The sequence below is a fragment of the Phymastichus coffea genome, unplaced genomic scaffold (genome assembly GCF_024137745.1).
Source record: "Phymastichus coffea isolate CEN01 unplaced genomic scaffold, Cenicafe_Pcof_1.1 PCOF00003, whole genome shotgun sequence".
Lineage (NCBI taxonomy): Eukaryota > Metazoa > Arthropoda > Insecta > Hymenoptera > Eulophidae > Phymastichus > Phymastichus coffea.
Window position 1 is genome coordinate 2583181 of NW_026706814.1, and position 23913 is coordinate 2607093.

The 23913-nt window shown below is 39.0% G+C and overlaps 1 protein-coding gene across 5 annotated transcripts in view; it reads right to left on the reverse strand.

Moving 5' to 3' along the window:
• LOC131664658 (proton-coupled folate transporter) overlaps positions 1 to 23913 on the reverse strand; it is a 690091-nt gene that overhangs the window by 254356 nt on the left and 411822 nt on the right. The window contains exon 6 of one of the 5 annotated variants that reach the window (XR_009301961.1): positions 21265 to 21334. The exons of the other annotated variants lie outside the window; for them this stretch is intronic. The gene's annotated coding sequence lies outside the window, so the exon portion shown is untranslated. The remainder of the gene's footprint in view (positions 1 to 21264; positions 21335 to 23913) is intronic. 5 annotated transcript variants of the gene reach the window in all.

Genomic DNA, 23913 nt, shown 5'->3' on the forward strand with positions numbered 1-23913 from the left:
CGGGTCCTCTTATTTTTGACCTAGAACAATAAAAAAATACTTTGGAGTAGCTTGGTGACAGGTGTGTGGGGAGCTCTGCATGATCTGAGATGGAATTGGCCATAATAGTAATAGAATATCGAAAATTGAACGCTAAAACTATTCCAGATCCTTATCTAATACTTAACACATTAGAAATTTTCGATAGCATTGGAAAAAACAAATTTTTTACCACAATTAATATGGTTTCTGAATTTTCATCAACTAACAATGAAAAATTCAGATATACTCAAAACCGTGTTCAGCATTCCTGGCCTAAAACGTTTCGAATTTGAGGTTCTACCCTTCGGACTAATCATTTCACCTAGAGTCTTCCAGAGAGCACTAACAAAAATACGTAGAGACTTGAGCGAAAAAGGATTTTGTTATGTGTATATTAACAACATAGTTATTGTAGCAAATACGGTAGAAGAACATAACGAAAGATTTAAGCTTATAGCACAAAAACTCAGAAAAGCAGGGCTAAAACTCTAATCGAGTAAATGCAAATTTTTTCAGAAAGAAGTAGAATTTTCAGGTCATAGAATAAGCGAAGAAGGTATCAAAACTGACCCAAAGAAGATAAAAGATATCGTGAAATTTCCTATACCTTGAAATGTTAAAAATATTAGAGAATTTTAACGATTGACAAGCTACTACAGACGTTTTATAGAGAACTTTTCACGAATAACCACATTTATCATCCAATTACTGTAAAAAAACACGACATTCATTTGGAAAGATGAGAGACAAAAAGCATTCAAACATTTGAAAAACGCTCTATGTAAAGCCCCGGTTCTTCAATTCCACGATATGAAAAAACCTTTCATCATTAAAACTAACGCCTCTAATTTCGTCCTGAGCTGCGTACTATCTCAAGGAGAAATTGGTGAAGATAGGCCAATAGCGTTCGCATTAAGAGTCCTAGAATCAGCCGAAAAAAGATACCACACCTATGATCGTGAACCTCTTGGAATAGTGTTCGCAATAAAAACATTTAGATACTTTATATGCGGAAACAAATTCATTATTATTAGTGGCCACAAATCACTGTTATCTTTTAAATCGGCAGACAATAATTCAAGGGTGCAAAGGTGAAGATTTAAACTAGTAGACTATAACTATGACATTATCTACAAACCCGACAAAATAAATACAAGCACCGACGTACTATTAAGAAATCCAGTAGATGAAATAAAAATAAATGCAATTACCAGAGCCCAAAGAGCCAAATAAGACGCAAATCTATAAGCAATCAAAATACCAACAAACGAGCACAAAGCAAAGAAAATAAATTAAAAAAAGGATGAAATAGAACAAGAAGAAATAAAAATAATACACAAACAAAAACACATGATGAAAAAGAGAAAACTAATGATAATGAGGTAAAAATAGGAAAACACGATAACATTTTATTTACGAAAAAAATCCATGGAATCAAGAAATGACAACATTATATATTTCATCGATAATTTACACAGATCATTAGACAAAATCATAAAAAGACTAATAAAGAATAAACTAATATTACCAGACAGAGATTTACAGCCTAATAAAATCAAAGTAGTACAAGCAGGGAAAAAAGTTTTTTTTTTTTTTTTTTTTTTTCATCGCTTGTCTTGATACAAGACAGTCCGTTGTAACGATGAAAAAAAATTTCAAAGATATCTTTAAGTTATTGATAGAATTAATAATCTATCAGAAAATAAGAAGATTCAGTATATCTAGAAATCTACAATTGAAAAACATACATTGGACAGAAATAGAAAATATTCTATCAACAGCATTTGAAAATTCCGAAATCAACATTATCATTTGCCTGAATTACATCGATTATATAGAATCTAAAGATCGAGACAAAATATTTAAGGGGTTAGGTCCAGTTGTAAGGCTAAAAAAAAACGCTTTTTTTGCACATTTTTTGTGAAGACGGGTTTTATTATTCATGAATAAATCTTTTTATACATTAAAGATACACATTTCAAGAAGTTACAGACAAATTTTTATGTCAAAATGTCCATAATATTAGGAGATATAGTCAATTTGCTGAGAGTCCAAAAAAAAAGACGTTTTGCGGTGATCACGATTGCAGCATTCTGGATCATCTGAAATAAAAAAAACGAATGAGGATCTTTAGTAAATCAGTTAATGCTCCGGATGGACGAAGGGTTTAGTTATATTTTGATTTTTCGTAACATGGCGGACGTTCAAAGTCAAATTTTTTTTTTACCCAAATTTTCGTCACATTTTCGGCTGTAAAAAAAAAACTTTCATCGTACGAAAAAATCCTTCGTCCATCCGGAGGACAATTATACGTAAAATAAGTCGTTAAAATTTAAAGAGGATGGATATAACCATTTTCGAGTTTCAGTGATCACCGACTTGGAGAACGTGGTTTCGAGAAAAACGCGTTTAAAGTTTTGAGTATAGTTTACATGCAGATAAAAATTTTTTGTACATACCTATACAGTATCATCTATTCCAGTACCATACAATGTACCTTCCTTTTGCTTATCAGCTGCCCCAGCAGCTTTTCATTTTCTTCCGTCGCAGAACAACTCTGGCTTCTCGAGTGTTTTCCAACGAACGTCGGTTCAACACTTTTAAGTTCGACGTTTTTAAGCACTCGAGGTAGGTGTGTTCTAAGTTGGATATCTCGGTGAATAATGGTCACAGACAACCGATGATCTTAACAGATACCCCCTTTAAAACATTCGATAAAATTGCAATGGATATAGTAGAACCTTTTGTACAACCTTAAAGATAACCAACAACCAAAACAAATATATTCTCTCTATAAAAGATCTCTCAAAATTTCTGATAGTTGTTCCACTCATAAAAAGATTTATATGTATTTTCAGTTCTCCAAAGGTTGTTCTCACTAACGAACTCTACAAGTAAAATCTTAAAAGCCATCGCTCGTAGATTCAAACTTTTAAAACTCGAAACAACAGCATTTTTACCACAATCTAATTGTTCTCTAGAAAGAACAGACCATTCTATTTGTGAATATTTGAAAATTCTTCCAGCAAAAAAATAGAATGGGATAATTTACTATAACTAGCTTAATTTCAGTATAACATAAGTGTCTATAACGCACACAGATTCACTCCGCATAAACTCGTATTTGCCTATCCATCCCGATTACCATCTAGGGAATCACTAAGAATTTCAGAACAATTACCAACTTTCAATAACTATGTATCGACTCTTATAGAAAATATACAAGACATTGCTTGCTCAGCGCGAGAAAATTTGATACTATGAAAAGAAAGATTAAAAAATATTATGATCACCATACAAACTCTTGCAATTTTAAAATAGAAGACCTAGTATGGCTTATAAAAGAACCAAAATCAGGGAAGTTAGATAAAAATTAAAACATACCCACACAGCATGAAATATTTCAAAATAATCTTACAAGAAATATTTCAGAGAAATATTTATAAAACGTTTCATAAATATTATAAAAATATTTCGAAATATTTCTATGAAATCTTTCAAAATTATGTTTCAATAAGATCGTTGAAATATATTATGAAATATTTTTCTGAAACTTTCATGAAATATTTCATGAAATATTTCTGGAAGATTGAGTTATTATTTCAACAAATATTTCTTAATTATATCACTCAAATATATCTTGAGATATGGGGGAAATAATTTCTGAAATATTACTGAAAGTTATTAAAAAATGTTTCACCGCAACATTCCGAAAATATTTTTGAAATATTTTCATGGAATATAATATTTTACTTTCACGAATTATTTCGGGAAATATTTCGGAAAGATTGCTGGATACTGGCATAGAATATTTCCAAAAAACTCGCTGAAATATTACTCGGAACATGTCTAATAAGTGTTTTGAAATATTTCTGCAAGATTGAGTGAAACATTTCTTTGCAATCTATTACAAAGGTTTCTAAGAGGTTTCAGTTCGAGATTGAATTATACATTTTTGCAACCTTTCGAGAAACATTTCGGCAAAAATTGCTGGATACTACTAGCATGGAATATTTCCAAAAAGTTCGCTGAAATATTATTCGGAACATGTCTAATAAGTGTTTTGAAATATTCTGCAAGATTGAGTGAAACATTTATCTGCAATCTTTCAGAAAGATTTCTGAGAGGTTCCAATCCAAGATAGATTTTGCTTGTTTACAATATTTTTAAGAAATATTTCGGAAAGATTGCCGAAATATTATTTGAAACACGTCGCCAGCGACATCGCTCAGTTAGATTTGTAGTCCAAACTTTACTTCTCACTGCAAACTGTCATTTCGTCGTTTGTACTGATACTGACGGGGCATATCTGCACGAGGCACAATAATTACTAAAAGTATTTATCTACTCGTATACGTAATTATTAAAGAATAAAAAAATCCACTATATAAACCAGCTACTATCATTCTTCTGAATCATCAGGTAAGTTATATTATTTATTGATAGTATTAGAACTCATCATTGTTAAGTATGTAGAAAGTATAAGAATGGAAGAGTTAATCCTTTAAGTTGGAGAAACTCAACAAATAAATAAATTCAAATCTTTTTCATGATAACGTTTCCTTGGCCTGGACACCAACCTCTTCATATCTTAATTAACAAAACAAATAATTATTAAAATACATTTACAAACAAGGTCAATACATAATACATTAAAAATTACAAGCCAAATAAATTTTGACAAATATCATGCTATATATAAATACCAGCAAAAACTATGAACATACAGTTAGTGTATGTGTTGTTCACACTTTTCGGTTTTAAGGGTGGCACAGCGTAATCAAACATTACCACCCCTCTCTCTGAGCGCCAATAGGTTGACATAGCCCACTGTTTATCACTCCTTCGCTTTCAAACACTTTGTAGATCCGGAAGTTAAGTTTGCTACGACATCCCTGACGCAGACAGTGAGTCGGAGCCTTTTTTATCTAAGGCGGCGACCTCCTCGAAAGGAGTACCGATCTTTTTAAAGTTCGACGCTCAGGGAGAGCGGAACTAAAGGCTTGACCCTCGGTTTGGGCGCGACGGGACTCTAGTTGCCCCAACGTTTACCGCGTCGGAAGCACGCAGCATACAAATCTTACAAGATTTACTTGACCTGGTACCACTACCCCGCAGAGGCCAACCGAAATTGGGATGTCAGAAGAAAGACTCAGCTAGGACAGTCAGAGGAGATTCCTAAGGCGATCAACCAGCTAAGCCTCCCTTCCTGGGCTCGCGTTCGAAAAACATCCCGTCTGCGTACCTGTATTAAAGGATTCCTCCCACGACTCACAGGTCCATCGCTTCGACGTACCAAGACACGTCTTCCCATTGCGTTTCGGTCATCCCCGCTCACGCTGGTGGGTATCCGTCATTCGAAAAGTTATTTTCCGGTTTTCACCCTAATTTCGGATTTCGCTTTCTAAGGAATGGCTTTTATGACTGGCTGATACTGATGTTTGCTCTTTCGATTTAATGTTTTTGACTTTTAGGTCAGGGCAGGGTCTCGTCTATCTGACAAGGCGATTCCCCAGGCAGTTTTCAGTATTCATGCCAGTCATGCCACACATTCGAATAAACTCCGACATTAGGCTAAATCGGGTATTCTAATTCGCGTTCAGATTATTGAACTTCAGAGTTTAATTCTGAAGTTCGATGTTCAAAATTATCGTTCAAATTTCAAGCTTTATAAGTTTGCCTAAGTTCAAAAATTAGATTATTGTGCGAGTTTTTGTCCTTTAGTAAGGGACCTTGCAAGAAGCGACATCTTTCTGCCGTAGTTTGTAACTACTTTTCTGCGCTTTCTCTTTGTTATAGGTGCTCCTTCCCTGGGCTCTATGACTTTTCTAGCAAAGTCTTCAAAGACTTTATCGATTTTTCTGCTAGATACTAGGGCCGTTTCCGGGCAAGGTCATGTGTGGCCCTCCTCTTCAACGGCCTCTATTAATGGCTTTCTTAGTTCCCTTAATTCTTCGAAGTTAAAGAGAATATGACTTTCGCTTTCTATTTCTCCACAACTACACAGTTGGTCTTCGCATAATCCTCTTTTATGGAGGTATGACTTAAAAGCACCATGTCCAGTCATGAACTGTACTGTGTAATGATTAGGATTTAGCCACCTCTTCTTTAATCTATCCTTGATTACTAGGAAATGGCAGTACGTTCTCCTGCCATCTGTGGCTGACTGCCATCTCTCATGCCATACCCTTTCGATTTCATTGTTAATGAGTTGTATGGCTTTCGAGATTTTTAGTCTGCCCGATCGAAATTCCTCCGATTTTATTCGGATGCCGTGCATTTTTATCGATTTCCCTTTCCTGACGCAGTACTTTGCAACTCTCGCATTGAGCTCAAGAGCTATTGGTCGGGAAGCTGCAAGCACGTGCGCCGCTTCATGAGAGATCGATTTGTAGGCTTTGAGTATTTTGCAAAGAACTGATCGCTGCAATCTTTCTAAAGCAGATTGCTGTATGATGTTGGTCCTTTGTCGCCAGCCGGCAGCGGCATATATAACTTTCGATAGTAGGAAGCCATTATATATCTATTTCATAGAATTAAATTTTAGGCCCCAGTTCGCTTTTGCTATTTTACTTAGCTCGAAATAGGTGTTGTTGCAGTCTTGAACCACGTTTCGAATATGTTCTTCCAATCGGAAGCCCTTCGAGATAGTTATTCCTAGGTACTTGACTGTTTTGTGCGTTCTAGTGTTGTATTTCCCAATTTTGACTGTAGGGCTCCTATTCTCGCTTAGTTGGCCATTTAGCCATATTAGTGCTGACTTTTGTACTGCCAAATTCATTTTGTCACTATGAATATACATTCAATAAATGGCAGTCAAACAAACAAGAACAATTCAATTTACAATTAAAATGTAATTCATTATGATCACCCCAGGGATCGTATCGCAACTTTGTATTGCACTGAATATATCACTAAGTCTATACAAAACAGAGCAGCAATCAAGCAGAGAATTATTGACTAGTTAACCACCCCGACGCTCCGCCTCCGATTTTTCTGCAATTGAGATATGTTATAGTTCATAAAAAAATAAAAGAACAGAATTTTTTTTTATCGGCGGAAAAAGCTATCTAAGGGATGAAGCCCACAATAAAAAACAGTCACAAAAGCAGTTCTATAGCAATATCTTTAGATGTAATGAATATTTTTTTATGAAACAAAAATACACAAGATACTTATAAAAAAACTAACAGACACACATTAATTTGGTCCCCGGGGGTTGCAACCGCTACGTTGTATAAAGGAAAAACTGTATTTTTAAGTGTATTTTTCCCTTACAAACTCAAAAAATTATGTTAAAAAAGTTTAAAAAATGATATTTTAGTAGAAAATGATAAAACAAAATTGACTTGTTTCAGGGTTTTCCTATTATCTATTATTTCGAGGGCGAACTACGCCTTAATGTTATAAATCAATATAAGCAGTAGTTAGTCGCAGATTATGCTGGTTATTTCATGTTCTATGATGCTCAAAAAAACCAAAGACATGTATACTTTTGTTTTACCGAATAAACTATTTAGAGGGTAAAAACTACCCCCGCAAGTTATCACTCAGCACCATTTTATAGCGAAATTTTCGTATTTTATTCACAGTTTTCGACCAAACAAACTCTGAAAAATTCTTTTAAAAAATTTCAGATAAATATATGGATTTCGTCTACAGGAGTTGTAACCGCAGTAAAGCTATGTTTTCAAATATTTTCTTGCAAAATTTTTTCAGAAGAAATGAAATTTATGAAATTCCATTCAAAATCTAAGACAAAAGTATACAATATCCGTCACCAGAGGAAACTACCCCTTCATTGGAGAGTGAACAGAGCATTCATTTGTTACCCTGATCCCCTACCTCCCCGAACCCAATTTCCTAGAGCTAGTTAACCTGCCACGCTGTAACCCCAAACTCTTAACGCCAATTTCTTCAATCGTCGAGCTGGTGACCCTGCCACTGTTTAACCCCGATCTCCTACACCCGAATTTCATCAATTCTCGAGCTAGTTACCCTGCCATACTTTAACCCCGAACTCCTACACCCGAATTTCATCAATCCACGAGCTGCTTACCCTGCGACGCTGTAACCCTGAACTTCTACACCCGAATATCATCAACCCTCCAGCTGGTTACCCTGCCACGCTTTAAGCCCAAACTCCTAGACCCGAATTTCAACAACCCTCGAGCTGGTTACCCTGCAACGCTGTGACCCCAAACTTTTGACCCCAATTTCCTTAATCCTCGAGCTGGTTACGTTGCCACGCTCTAACCCCGAACTCCTACATCCGAATTTCATCAATCCACGAGCTGGTTACCCTGCGAAGCTGTAACCCTGAACTTCTACACCCGAATTTCATCAATCCTAGACCTGGTTACCCTGGGACGCTGTAACCCCGAACCCCTACACCCGAATATCATCAACCCTGCAGCTGGTTCACCTGCCACAATGTAACTGCAATTTCTTAGTCTCCATTTCCTTAACCCTCGAGCTGGTTACCCTGCCACGATCTAAGCCCGAACTTCTACACCCAAATTCCATCAATCCTCGAGCTAGTTATCCTGCCACGCTCTAACCCCGAACTCCAACACCCGAATTTCATCAATCCTAGACCTGGATACCCTGCGACGCTCTAACCCCAAATTCCTACATTCGAAATCCATCAATCCTGAATCTAGTTGCTCTACCACGCTTTAACCCCGAACTCCTACACACGAATTTCATGAATCCACGAGCTGATTAGCCTGCGACGCTGTAACTCTGAACTTCTACACCCGAATTTCATGAATTCTCGAATTAGTTACCCTGCCACGCTTTAACCCCGAAATCCTACACCCAAATTTCATCAATCCAAGAGCTAGATACCCTGCCACGTTGTAAACCGAAACTTTTACACCCCAATTTCATCAACTATCGATCTGGTTACCCTGCCACGCTTTAACCCCGAACTCCTACACCCGAATTTCAACAACCCTTGAGCTGGTTACCCTGCCACGCTGTAATCCCAAACTCTTAACCCCGATTTCCTTTACCGACGATCTAATTACCCTGCCACGCTCTAACCCCAAACTCCTACACACGAATTCCATCAATCCTGGATCTAATTACTCTACCACAATGTAACACCAAATCTTAACCCTAATTTCCTCAACCCTTGAGCTAGTAACCCTGCCACGCTGTAACCCCGAACCCCTACACACAAATTTCTTCAATCATCGAGCTGGTTACCCTGCCACGCTCTAACCCCGAACTCTTAACCTCCATTTCCTTAACCCACGAGCTGCTTACCTTGCCACGCTCTAACCCCGAAATCCTACACCGTAATTTCATCAATCCCCGAGCTGGTTAACCTGCCACGCTGTAACCAAAATTTCTTAACCTCAATTTCCTGAACCCTCGAGCTGGTTACCCTGTCACGCTGTAATCCCAAACTCTTAACCTCGATTTCCTTTACCGACGATCTGATTACCCAGCCACGCTTTAACCCGAAACTCCTACACCGGAATTTCATCAATCCAAGAGCTAGATACCCTGCCACGTTGTAAACCGAAACTTTTACACCCCAATTTCATCAACTCTCGATCTGGTTACCCTGCCACGCTTTAACCCCGAACTCCTACACCCGAATTTCATCAACCCTTGAGCTCGTTACCCTGCCACGCTGTAATCCCAAACTCTTAACCTCGATTTCCTTTACCGACGATCTGATTACCCTGCCACGCTCTAACCCCAAACTCCTACACACGAATTCCATCAATCCTGGATCTAATTACTCTACCACAATGTAACACCAAAATCTTAACCCGAATTTCCTCAACCCTTGAGCTAGTGACCCTGCCACACTGTAACCCCGAAACCCTACACACAAATTTCTTCAATCATCGAGCTGGTTACCCTGCCACGCTCTAACCCCGAACTCTTAACCTACATTTCCTTAACCCACGAGCTGCTTACCTTGCCACGCTCTAACCCCGAAATCCTACACCCCAATTTCATCAATCCTCGAGCTGTATACCTGCCACGCAGTAACCAAAATTTCTTAACCTCAATTTCCTGAACCCTTGAGCTGGTTACCCTGTCACGTTGTAATCCCAAACTCTTAACCTCGATTTCCTTTACCGACGATCTGATTACCCTGCCACGCTTTAACCCCGAACTCCTACACCCGAATTTCATCAATCCAAGAGCTAGATACCCTGCCACGTTGTAAACCGAAACTTTTACACCCCGATTTCATCAACTCTCGATCTGGTAACCCTGCCACGCTTTAACCCCGAACTCCTACACCCGAATTTCATCAACCCTTGAGCTCGTTACCCTGCCACGCTGTAATCCCAAACTCTTAACCTCGATTTCCTTTACCGACGATCTGATTACCCTGCCACGCTCTAACCCCAAACTCCTACACACGAATTTCATCAATCCTCGAGCTGGTTAACCTGCCACGCAGTAACCAAAATTTCTTAACCTCAATTTACAGAACCCTCGAGCTGGTTACCCTGTCACGCTGTAATCCCAAACTCTTAACCTCGATTTCCTTTACCGACGATCTGATTACACTGCCACGCTCTAACCCCAAACTCCTACACACGAATTCCATCAATCCTGGATCTAATTACTCTACCACAATGTAACACCAAAATCTTAACCCCAATTTCATCAATCGCCAAGCTGGTGACCCTGCCTCTGTTTAAGCCCGAACTCCTATACCTGAATTTCATCAACATTGGAGCTGGTTACCCTGCGACGCTGTAACCCTGAACTTCTTCACCGGAATTGAATCAATCCACGAGCTAGGTGCCCTGCCACGCTTTAAACCCGAACTCCTACACCGGAATTTCGTCAATCTACGAGCTGGTTACCCTGCCACGTTGTAAACCGAAACTTTTACACCCCAATTTCATCAACTATCGATCTGGATACCCTGCCACGCTTTAACCCCGAACTCCTACACCCGAATTTCATCAACCCTTGAGCTGGTTACCCTGCCACGCTGTAGTTCCGAACTCTTAACCTCGATTTCCTTTACCGACGATCTAATTACCCTGCCACGCTCTAACCCCAAACTCCTACACACGAATTCCATCAATCCTGGAACTAATTACTCTACCACAATGTAACACCAAAATCTTAACCCTATTTTCCTCAACACTTGAGCTAGTGACCCTGCCACGCTGTAATCCCGAACCCCTACACACAAATTTCTTCAATCATCGAGCTGGTTACCCTGCCACGCTCTAACCCCGAACTCTTAATCTCCATTTCCTTAACCCACGAGCTGCTTACCTTGCCACGCTCTAACCCCAAACTCCTACACACGAATTTCATCAATCCTCGAGCTGGATAACCTGCCACGCAGTAACCAAAATTTCTTAACCTCAATTTCCTGAACCCTCGAGCTGGTTACCCTGTCACGCTGTAATCCCAAACTCTTAACCTCGATTTCCTTTACCGACGATCTGATTACCCTGCCACGCTCTAACCCCAAACTCCTACACACGAATTCCATCAATCCTGGATCTAATTACTCTACCACAATGTAACACCAAAATCTTAACCCCAATTTCATCAATCGCCGAGCTGGTGACCCTGCCTCTGTTTAAGCCCAAACTCCTGTACCTGAATTTCATCAACCTTGGAGCTGGTTACCCTGCGACGCTGTAACCCTGAACTTCTTCACCGGAATTGAATCAATCCACGAGCTAGGTGCCCTGCCACGCTTTAACCCCGACTCCTACACCAGAATTTCGTCAACCCACGAGCTGGTTACCCTGCCACGTTGTAAACCGTAACTCCTACACCCCAATTTTATCAACTTTCGATCTGGTTAGCCTGCCACGCTCTAACCCCGAACAACTAGAACCGAATTTCGGCAATCCTCGAGCTAGTTACCCTGCAATGCTGTAACCCTGAACCCCTACACCAAAATTTCATCAATCCACGAACTTAACCTCGTTCACAACCAGCACGAGGGTTAAGGAAATTAGGATTAAGAGTTTGGGGTTATAACGTGGCAGGGTAACAAGCTGGAGGGTTTATGATATTCGGATGTAGGGGTTCGGGGTTAGAGTGTGACAGGGAAACTAGCTTGAGAATTCATGAAATTCGGATGTCGGATATCGGGGTTACAGCGTTGCAGGGTAACCAACTCGAGCGTTGATGAAGATCGGGTTTAGGCGTTCGGGCTTAGAGCGTGACAGGGTAACCAGCGCGAGGGTTAAGGAAATTGAGGTCAAGAAATTGGGGTTACAACGTGGCAGGTTAACCAGCTGGTTGGTTGATATTCGGGTTTAGGGGTCTATGGTAAGAGCGTGGCAGGGTAACTAGCTCGAGATTTCATGAAATTCGGGTGTGGGATATCGTGGTTACAGCGTCGCAGGGTAACCAGCTCGAGGGTTGATGAAGATCGGGTTTAGGCGTTCGGGCTTAGAGCGTGACAGGCTAACTAGCTCAAGGGTTGATGAAATTCGGGTTTAAGAGTTTGGGCTTAAAGCGTAGCAAAGTAACCAGCCGGATGGTGGATGAAATTCGGGTGTAGGAGTTCGGGGTTAAAGCGTGGCAGGGTAACCAGCTCGTGGATTGATGAAATTCGGGTGTAGGAGTTGGGCGGGAAGCAGTTGTAGTAGAGTGTAGTAGTATCCCCAATTTCTTAACCTCAATTTCCTTAACCCTCGAGCTCGTTATCCTGTCACGCTGTAACCCCAATCTCTTCACCTCAATTTCTTCAATCCTCGAGCTGGTTACCTTGTCTCGTTGTTAACCGTTACTTCTTCACTCCAATTTCATCAACTCCCGATCTGGTTACCCTTCCATGCTCTAACCCCTAATTCCTACCCACGAATTTCATTCACCCTCGAGCTCATTTCCCTGCCCTGTTAAATATTCTTGTCCGAATCCCGGTTCTCTGTTAGTCATAATCCCAATTTCGACAACATTGTAATATCTCTGAAGGAAAGGAGATAGGCGACTTAATTGTAGAAGATAACGTTAAATTTATTTAATTTTTAAAATAAATTTCCAGCTTGTTACCCTGCCACGTTGTAACCCCAAACTCTTAATCCCAATTTTCTTAACCCTCGAGCTGGTTGTGAAGGAGGTTAAGCTCGTGGATTGATGAAATTCGGGTGTATGGGTTCAGGGTAACACTGAACTTCTACACCCGAATATCATCAACCCTCCAGCTGGTAACCCTGCCACGCGCTACAACCGAAATCCTACACCCGAATTTCATCAATCCTAGACCTGGTTACCCCGCGACGCTGTAACCCTGAACCCCTACACCCGAATATCATCAACCCTCCAGCTGGTTAACCTGCCACGCTTTAACCCCGGACTCCTACACGGGAATTTCATCAATCCACGAGCTGGTTACCCTGCCACGTTGTAAACCGTAACTTCTACACCCCAAATTCATCAACTCTCGAGCTGGTTACCCTGCCTCGCTGAAACCCCTAATGTCTTAACCTCAATTTCTTTAATCCTCGAGCTGGTTACCCTGCCACGCTCAAACCCCAAAATTCTACACCCGAATTTCCTCAACCCATGAGCTGATAACCCTGCCACGCTGTATCCCCGAACCCCTACACTTAAATTTCTTTAATCCTCGAGCTGGCTACATTGCCACGTTGTTAACCGTAACTTCTTCACTCCAATTTCATTAACTCTCGATATGGTTACACTACCACGCTCTAACCCCTAATTCCTACTCCCAAATTTCATAAACCCTTGAGCTGGTTACCCTGCGACACTGTAACCCCGAACCTCTACACCCGAATTTCAACAACCCTCGAGCTGGTTACTCTATTTCGTTGTAAACCGTTATTTCTAGACCCCAATTTCATCAATTCTCGAGCTGGTTGCCTTGCCACGCTCTAACCCCGAAATACTACACCCGAATTTCCTCAACCCTTGAGCTGGTTACCCTGCCACGCTGTAACCCCGAACCCCTACACACAAATTTCTTCAATCATCGAGCTGCTTACCTTGCCACGCTCTAACCCCGAAATCCTACACCCCAATTTCATCAATCCTCGAGCTGGTTAACCTGCCACGCAGTAACCAAAATTTCTTAACCCCAATTTCCTGAACCCTCGAGCTGGTTACCCTGTCACGCTGTAACCCCAATCTCTTAACCTCAATTTCTTTAATCCTCGAGCTAGATACCCTGCCACGCTCTAAGCACGAACCCCTGTACCCAAATTTCATCAAACTTCGAGCTGGTTACCCTGCCACGCTGTAACCCCAATATCTTAACCCCAATTTCCTTAACCCTCGAGCTGATTACCCTGCCACGCTCGATCCCTGAACCCTACAACCGAATTTCATCAACCCTCGAGCTGTCTACCCTGCCACGTTGTAAACTCGAACTCCTACATCCCAATTTCATCAATTCTCGAGCTGGTTACCCTGCCATGCTCTAACCCCGAACTCTTAACCTCTATTTTCTTAAACCACGAGCTGGTTACCTTGTCACGCTCTAACCCCGAAATCCTACACCCGAATTTCCTCAACCCTTGAGCTGGTTACCCTGCCACGCTGTAACCCCGAACCCCTACACTCTAATTTCTTCAATCCTCTAGCTGGCTACATTGTCACGTTGTTAACCGTAACTTCTTCACTCCAATTTCATCAACTCCCGATCTGGTTGCCCTTCCATGCTCTAACCCCTAACTCCTACCCACGAATTTCATTAACCCTCGAGCTCATTTCCCTGCCCTGTTAAATATTCTTGTCCGAATCCCGGTTCTCTGTTAGTCATAATCCCAATTTCGACAACATTGTAATATCTCTGAAGGAAAGGAGATAGGCGACTTAATTGTAGAAGATAACGTTAAATTTATTTAATTTTTAAAATAAATTTCCAGCTTGTTACCCTGCCACGTTGTAACCCCAAACTCTTAATCCCAATTTTCTTAACCCTCGAGCTGGTTGTGAAGGAGGTTAAGCTCGTGGATTGATGAAATTCGGGTGTATGGGTTCAGGGTAACACTGAACTTCTACACCCGAATATCATCAACCCTCCAGCTGGTAACCCTGCCACGCGCTACAACCGAAATCCTACACCCGAATTTCATCAATCCTAGACCTGGTTACCCCGCGACGCTGTAACCCTGAACCCCTACACCCGAATATCATCAACCCTCCAGCTGGTTAACCTGCCACGCTTTAACCCCGGACTCCTACACGGGAATTTCATCAATCCACGAGCTGGTTACCCTGCCACGTTGTAAACCGTAACTTCTACACCCCAAATTCATCAACTCTCGAGCTGGTTACCCTGCCTCGCTGAAACCCCTAATGTCTTAACCTCAATTTCTTTAATCCTCGAGCTGGTTACCCTGCCACGCTCAAACCCCAAAATTCTACACCCGAATTTCCTCAACCCATGAGCTGATAACCCTGCCACGCTGTATCCCCGAACCCCTACACTTAAATTTCTTTAATCCTCGAGCTGGCTACATTGCCACGTTGTTAACCGTAACTTCTTCACTCCAATTTCATTAACTCTCGATATGGTTACACTACCACGCTCTAACCCCTAATTCCTACTCCCAAATTTCATAAACCCTTGAGCTGGTTACCCTGCGACACTGTAACCCCGAACCTCTACACCCGAATTTCAACAACCCTCGAGCTGGTTACTCTATTTCGTTGTAAACCGTTATTTCTAGACCCCAATTTCATCAATTCTCGAGCTGGTTGCCTTGCCACGCTCTAACCCCGAAATACTACACCCGAATTTCCTCAACCCTTGAGCTGGTTACCCTGCCACGCTGTAACCCCGAACCCCTACACACAAATTTCTTCAATCATCGAGCTGCTTACCTTGCCACGCTCTAACCCCGAAATCCTACACCCCAATTTCATCAATCCTCGAGCTGGTTAACCTGCCACGCAGTAACCAAAATTTCTTAACCCCAATTTCCTGAACCCTCGAGCTGGTTACCCTGTCACGCTGTAACCCCAATCTCTTAACCTCAATTTCTTTAATCCTCGAGCTAGTTACCCTGCCACGCTCTAAGCACGAACCCCTGTACCCAAATTTCATCAAACTTCGAGCTGGTTACCCTGCCACGCTGTAACCCCAATATCTTAACCCCAATTTCCTTAACCCTCGAGCTGATTACCCTGCCACGCTCGATCCCTGAACCCTACAACCGAATTTCATCAACCCTCGAGCTGTCTACCCTGCCACGTTGTAAACTCGAACTCCTACATCCCAATTTCATCAATTCTCGAGCTGGTTACCCTGCCATGCTCTAACCCCGAACTCTTAACCTCTATTTTCTTAAACCACGAGCTGGTTACCTTGTCACGCTCTAACCCCGAAATCCTACACCCGAATTTCCTCAACCCTTGAGCTGGTTACCCTGCCACGCTGTAACCCCGAACCCCTACACTCTAATTTCTTCAATCCTCTAGCTGGCTACATTGTCACGTTGTTAACCGTAACTTCTTCACTCCAATTTCATCAACTCCCGATCTGGTTGCCCTTCCATGCTCTAACCCCTAACTCCTACCCACGAATTTCATTAACCCTCGAGCTCATTTCCCTGCCCTGTTAAATATTCTTGTCCGAATCCCGGTTCTCTGTTAGTCATAATCCCAATTTCGACAACATTGTAATATCTCTGAAGGAAAGGAGATAGGCGACTTAATTGTAGAAGATAACGTTAAATTTATTTAATTTTTAAAATAAATTTCCAGCTTGTTACCCTGCCACGTTGTAACCCCAAACTCTTAATCCCAATTTTCTTAACCCTCGAGCTGGTTGTGAAGGAGGTTAAGCTCGTGGATTGATGAAATTCGGGTGTATGGGTTCAGGGTAACACTGAACTTCTACACCCGAATATCATCAACCCTCCAGCTGGTAACCCTGCCACGCGCTACAACCGAAATCCTACACCCGAATTTCATCAATCCTAGACCTGGTTACCCCGCGACGCTGTAACCCTGAACCCCTACACCCGAATATCATCAACCCTCCAGCTGGTTAACCTGCCACGCTTTAACCCCGGACTCCTACACGGGAATTTCATCAATCCACGAGCTGGTTACCCTGCCACGTTGTAAACCGTAACTTCTACACCCCAAATTCATCAACTCTCGAGCTGGTTACCCTGCCTCGCTGAAACCCCTAATGTCTTAACCTCAATTTCTTTAATCCTCGAGCTGGTTACCCTGCCACGCTCAAACCCCAAAATTCTACACCCGAATTTCCTCAACCCATGAGCTGATAACCCTGCCACGCTGTATCCCCGAACCCCTACACTTAAATTTCTTTAATCCTCGAGCTGGCTACATTGCCACGTTGTTAACCGTAACTTCTTCACTCCAATTTCATTAACTCTCGATATGGTTACCCTACCACGCTCTAACCCCTAATTCCTACTCCCAAATTTCATAAACCCTTGAGCTGGTTACCCTGCGACACTGTAACCCCGAACCTCTACACCCGAATTTCAACAACCCTCGAGCTGGTTACTCTATTTCGTTGTAAACCGTTATTTCTAGACCCCAATTTCATCAATTCTCGAGCTGGTTGCCTTGCCACGCTCTAACCCCGAAATACTACACCCGAATTTCCTCAACCCTTGAGCTGGTTACCCTGCCACGCTGTAATCCCGAACCCCTACACACAAATTTCTTCAATCATCGAGCTGCTTACCTTGCCACGCTCTAACCCCGAAATCCTACACCCCAATTTCATCAATCCTCGAGCTGGTTAACCTGCCACGCAGTAACCAAAATTTCTTAACCTCAATTTCCTGAACCCTCGAGCTCGTTACCCTGTCACGCTGTAACCCCAATCTCTTAACCTCAATTTCTTTAATCCTCGAGCTAGTTACCCTGCCACGCTCTAAGCACGAACCCCTGTACCCAAATTTCATCAAACTTCGAGCTGGTTACCCTGCCACGCTGTAACCCCAATATCTTAACCCCAATTTCCTTAACCCTCGAGCTGATTACCCTGCCACGCTCGATCCCTGAACCCTACAACCGAATTTCATCAACCCTCGAGCTGTCTACCCTGCCACGTTGTAAACTCGAACTCCTACATCCCAATTTCATCAATTCTCGAGCTGGTTACCCTGCCATGCTCTAACCCCGAACTCTTAACCTCTATTTTCTTAAACCACGAGCTGGTTACCTTGTCACGCTCTAACCCCGAAATCCTACACCCGAATTTCCTCAACCCTTGAGCTGGTTACCCTGCCACGCTGTAACCCCGAACCCCTACACTCTAATTTCTTCAATCCTCTAGCTGGCTACATTGTCACGTTGTTAACCGTAACTTCTTCACTCCAATTTCATCAACTCCCGATCTGGTTGCCCTTCCATGCTCTAACCCCTAACTCCTACCCACGAATTTCATTAACCCTCGAGCTCATTTCCCTGCCCTTTCAAATATTCTAGTCCGAAACCCGGTTCTCTGTTAGTCATAATCCCAATTTCGACAACATTGTAATATCTCTGAAGAAAAGGAGATAGGCGACTTAATTGTAGAAGATAACGTTAAATTTATTTTATTTTTATGTTATATTCAAGTTATATTAATTCGTCATTTCATCTGATATTGAGATTACATTTTTTGAAAAGAAAAATACGATCCGTGCTTGTTATCACTGTACATATTGTGAAGAATAATGATTCTCTATAAATAAATGTTGTAGACATATTAGATTCTTGCACCATGCACATTTTATAATTGCTATTTTCTCACAAATCTCGCAGATAGACTGTTCTGTAATTTCGAAGCAATATTCAACAGGATTGTCGAACGAATTAGGTTCATTATCCAAGTACCCACTTTTGTACCAAGCATATATAAATACGTTTTTGAATCTAGGTGAAGATAATTGATTATGTGTGATAGACTATAATTTTATAATATTATTCCTCTTATGTAAACTGATGTCTCATCCAAATAATATAATGGCATCAAATATTTTTCTTACAAAGTTTTTCCAAAATCGAAAACCGAATACATCCAGCAGTTAAATTTTGCCTGTTGTACACTTAGGATTTTTCATCAATCGAAAATTTATTTGTGCTGGTGTCACTTCTCTCACAGTTCGTTCACACTGTCCACTCCATGAGTCTAGTAATACAACTGCTGTTTTCCCACAGTTAGGAAAAAATATATGTTGCTACCATGTTTGAAGTAATTCTCTCGATTGCTTTCCTGATACACTTTCTCGCAAAAATATATTAGGTGCATTGAATAGTTTTCTGAAACAATGGATCCAAACTCTCCGTTTGTTTCTTTTAATACTATAAAAAGGTGTGATAGCAATGTACCTTCTGCAGATGTTGTCGGTTGAATCGTATATCTATACGTAGTCGTTGATACTGATTGTAATACTGATTCGACTATCTTTTTGCCTTTTTTGCTCAATATTCTGCCAGTATGCATTTCTAAATTGCTTCCACTTTGATCGGAATTATACATGTTACTTGCACTTTTGGTTGATAATTCTGTTTTTATGAGGTTGATGATTTAAAAATGAAATTCCCCGTAGCTATTTAGAAATTCAAAAATTTGCATGATTTCGTAGTTGCATTTGCTATTTCCTACCTATACATAAATATACGTAATTAATTAAACATTATCTTCTACAAAAAATGTTCAGATATCCTTTTATTTGAAGAGACTATAAATATTTCGAAATCGGGATTGTGATTGACAGGGAGCTGAGTTCCGGATTTCAGAAAATTGGAATGCAGGATTTCGGGGTGAAGGGTTGAAATAACCAGCATAATCTGCGATTAACAACTGCTTATATTGTATTAATAAGATTAAGGGGTAGATCACCCTCGAAATTATAGATAATAGGAATACCCCGAAATACGTCAAGTTTATTTTATCATTTTCTACTAATATTATTTTTTAAATTTTTTTAACATAATTTGTTGATTTTGAAAGGTAAAAATACATTTAAAAATACAGTTCTTCCTCTTTATAACGTAGGGGTAGCAACCTCCGGGGACCAAATTGATGTATGTCTGTTACTTTTTTTATAAGTATCTTGTGTTTTTTTGTTTCCTAAAAAAATGTACATTACAACTGAAGATATTGCTATAGAACTACTTTTGGGGCTATTTTTGGGGGTGGGTTTCATCCCTTAGATAGCTTTTTCCGCCGATAACAAAAATACGTGTCTTTTATTTTGTTACGAACTATAACATATCTCAATTGCAGAAAAATCGGTGGCAGAGGGTTGGGGTGGTTCCCCAGTGAGACAGAGAAAACAGGCAAATCAGATAACAACGTTACCCACCTTTCCAATTTTTTCCCCATCTACATAGAACTAATTTACAAAGTATTCATACATTCTTTGGTGTTGTTTCCTCAAAAAATTGGTATCATCTTGCCTATTAATAGCATTCTTATGTACATTAATATAAATCATTTCTGCAGTTAGTCTTTTTTGTTTATTACTCTCTCTATGCAAAATTTTAAACTTGTCAAATTCCAAACTATGAGAGGGGTTTTGTTTGATATGCAACGGTATCGGTAATAGTTTGTGTTGAGATGTATTTTTATGGTCATAAATTCTAGTTTTTAAATTTCTTTATGTTTGGCCAACATAAGAACAATTACAATCTTTACAAGAGAATTTATATATCATATTAGTTTCAGACCACTTAATCAAAGTATCCTTTCCCAATGTGACAATATTGTTGAATGGTCTTAGATAATAGGAAATATCATGGTTGTGCATAATAAAAATAGTCACACTATATGAGAGATTCGTTATTAATCTCACATATGTTAATAGTTTATAAACATGTAGTATATATAACAAATAGTTAGTATAGACAATTGTCATTGTTATATTACACATTATATACAACAATTATATATTATTGATATATAATATGTACCCTATAGTGAGAATATAACATATAGCTTTTAGTGTATATTGCTAAATAAATGCGTAAAGTTAATAAAAAGGCTATGTCTCAAGTAGGACAGAGTTTAGTCGAGGTCCAAAATTCTTGCCAAAATCTTAAGATAATCGAACAATAGCTCTTGTCACTCAAATCCAGAAATGAAAAAGACAGCAATTATCCAAAAAAAGGAAAAAGTAAAATCTATTAATTATTTATTTTATTAAAGTTTTAATTTTATGAAATCTCGACCTTCCAAAATTAAGGCAAGCTCAAGTCTCTATTCATATAAGAAGGTATACATTTATCTGACTTGCTCTGTTATTTATGAGGCTTGCCCAATTTTTATATTGATAGACTTACTGTTTTTTTGTTAATTAACACCTGCAGAAATATTGACCAACTGCTATTCCCACTCAAATCCAAGAAATATCTGAAATCAAAAATTAATAAAAACCACAAAGTATTTATTATGTAAAACATTAAATTTTATGTAAACTGAAAATAATACAAGCTCAAGTCTCAAATTATAAAAAGGTATACATATCTGACAAAATTTTTTTTAAATTTCAATATGAAACAAAAATCCTGCCTACAATAGTAAACATCTTGTTTTTCATCCATGAATTTAAAATCGTTTTTTCCTATCAGGTCCCAATTTTTTCAAAATCCATAAAATTACTAAATTTATGGTATTTTATAAACTGTTTGTGGTATTCTGAAATTTGACAAAATCTGACAAGTTGAAGCATTGATTTGAAATGATAATGAAGCTGCTTATAATTTGACAAGGAACACCCTCATATTTTGCCAAATTTTATGAAAAAAATTTCAAAATATTGGAAATTTTTTTGAAAAGTTTTCTAAATAATGTGGAAAAATTAGAGTGATGTTTTACTAATTCTAAGACTTTTTCGTTCTTTTAAAATTCCCCCAAAGCTTATAGTTTTAAGAACAAAAAAGTCTTATAATTACTGTAAGAAAACTATTTTTTCTATATTTCTTTGAAAACTTTTTTGAAAATTTCAATTTTTGGATTTAAAACAAAACATTATCTCCAAAAAATCTGGAAAAATGTGCCCTACTTATATTTTAGTCCCGGAAATACAGCGTTTTTGCATGTTTTAATAAGACTTCTTTTTTTTTAGTTCGATTACCGGTAAATTATTTCTATGAGTAGTTTCAGTAAGTAATATTACATAATATAATCGTTTTTGGGAAGGATCGCATGTGTAGTTTTAAATTATTAGAATATCCGTTATTGCACGTAATGTACCTCTTATCTTACTAATGTAAAACCGCTGGAATTTGATCATTTATTTCTATTCAGTATGGTCGGCAACCTCCATTTTTTGTAATGGTATCTGAAAGCTGATGCGAAATTCTTAGCATATAAAAATTTCTTTTCCGCACACTGCGCGCACAGTGGCGACTGTAAGCCTCAAGCGGCCGCGAGAAACCGACGTGTCCTCTTAGCAGGGAGCACAGAACTATCGAAATGACCCTGGCAGAAAAATGATTGATTTAAAACAAAAAAATATACCATTAGCTTCGTCTTAATTTGTACCATTCGAAAATTGCTTTTTTGGAATTTGTATCCCCCCAAAATGTTAAAAGAAAGCGAAAAAAACGATATTATGGAAAACTCATACTCCTGGCAGAAAAATGATAGATATCTTAAAAGAAAAAAATACCACTAGTTTCAGTTTAATTTGTACCAGCAGAAAAGTGCTTTTTCGGAATTTGTACCATCTCTAAAAATAGAGAATAAAAAGATTTTTGTACAGTAGATTAGCATTTCAAATTAATGTATTGCTGGGCATGCGCAGCGGAAAATCTATCTTCCAGCAGAAAAATATGCGATTTAAAAAAAAAATATATGAATGCCTTCTTCTTAATTTGTACCATGTAAAAAATACATAAAACTAATTTGTATCCCCGTAGAATTTGAATAATACAATGTTTTTTGTGCGATTGTAATACTGATAAATTTTACAGGAAAATCTTTTATTTCTTAAGAAAAAAATATATTTCTAGCTTTACCTTAAATTTTACCAACTGAATACAGTTTTATTGTAATTTTTACACACTAAAATTTAATTAGTCATGTTAATATACAAAGTCCTAAGTTAACGTATGTTCTTAAACTCCTACATCCGCAAAAACAGCTGATTACTCGGATGATAAAGATGGAAACTCTATAGCAAAAATATTTATTTCCTAAAACAAAATACACCACCAGCCTTGCCTTAATCAGTATCATTTGAAAAATAGTTATTTTGGAATTTAAACCCCTCGAAAATATTGAGAAAAAAATTAATTCGTAGTCTAATTCGACGATTCTAATTTCGTGTCTTCCGCACTACGGAAAATCTCTTTTCTCGGCGGAAAAAGCGCGAAATTTTAATGTAAAAGATTATGAATGTCTTCTACTTAATTTGTACCATCTACGAAATCCAAAAATATAATTTGTACCCCTGTAGAATTTGAATAATACAGCGTTTTTCATAGAAACACAGTAAAATACAAAAAATTAATAAAATTTGTGATCCTGACAGAGTAATGGTGAATTTTCTTAAAAAATTTTAAGTAAATAGCTTTATGTCTATTTGGATTATTCAAAATTATCTAAATTTTCTTTTCTGTACCCCCCCAAATTCCAAATCCAAAATTATATTGATGTTATAAGAGCTGCATTAATAAGAATAGGTTATTTTCTGAAATACCCCATTCCTATTAATTAATACAGCTTGTAACAGGGGGGAGATAAATCTGAAAAATGAGAAATTTATTTAAGAACAACTTCCCACGATACAGAGCAAACCGCCGCGCCTCTTTGTTAAACACGTATGATAGTACGTGTATTCGCCTTAACGTCAGATGATTTATCTTAGTTGTCTTCTATCAAACGGAGTTGAACTCACCTTAAGTCAGCGACTTTACTCCTAATCTTCTTAATCCTCTAGATGTAATCAGATTAAAACCTAAGCCTTTTCAAATTACTTAAGCTAC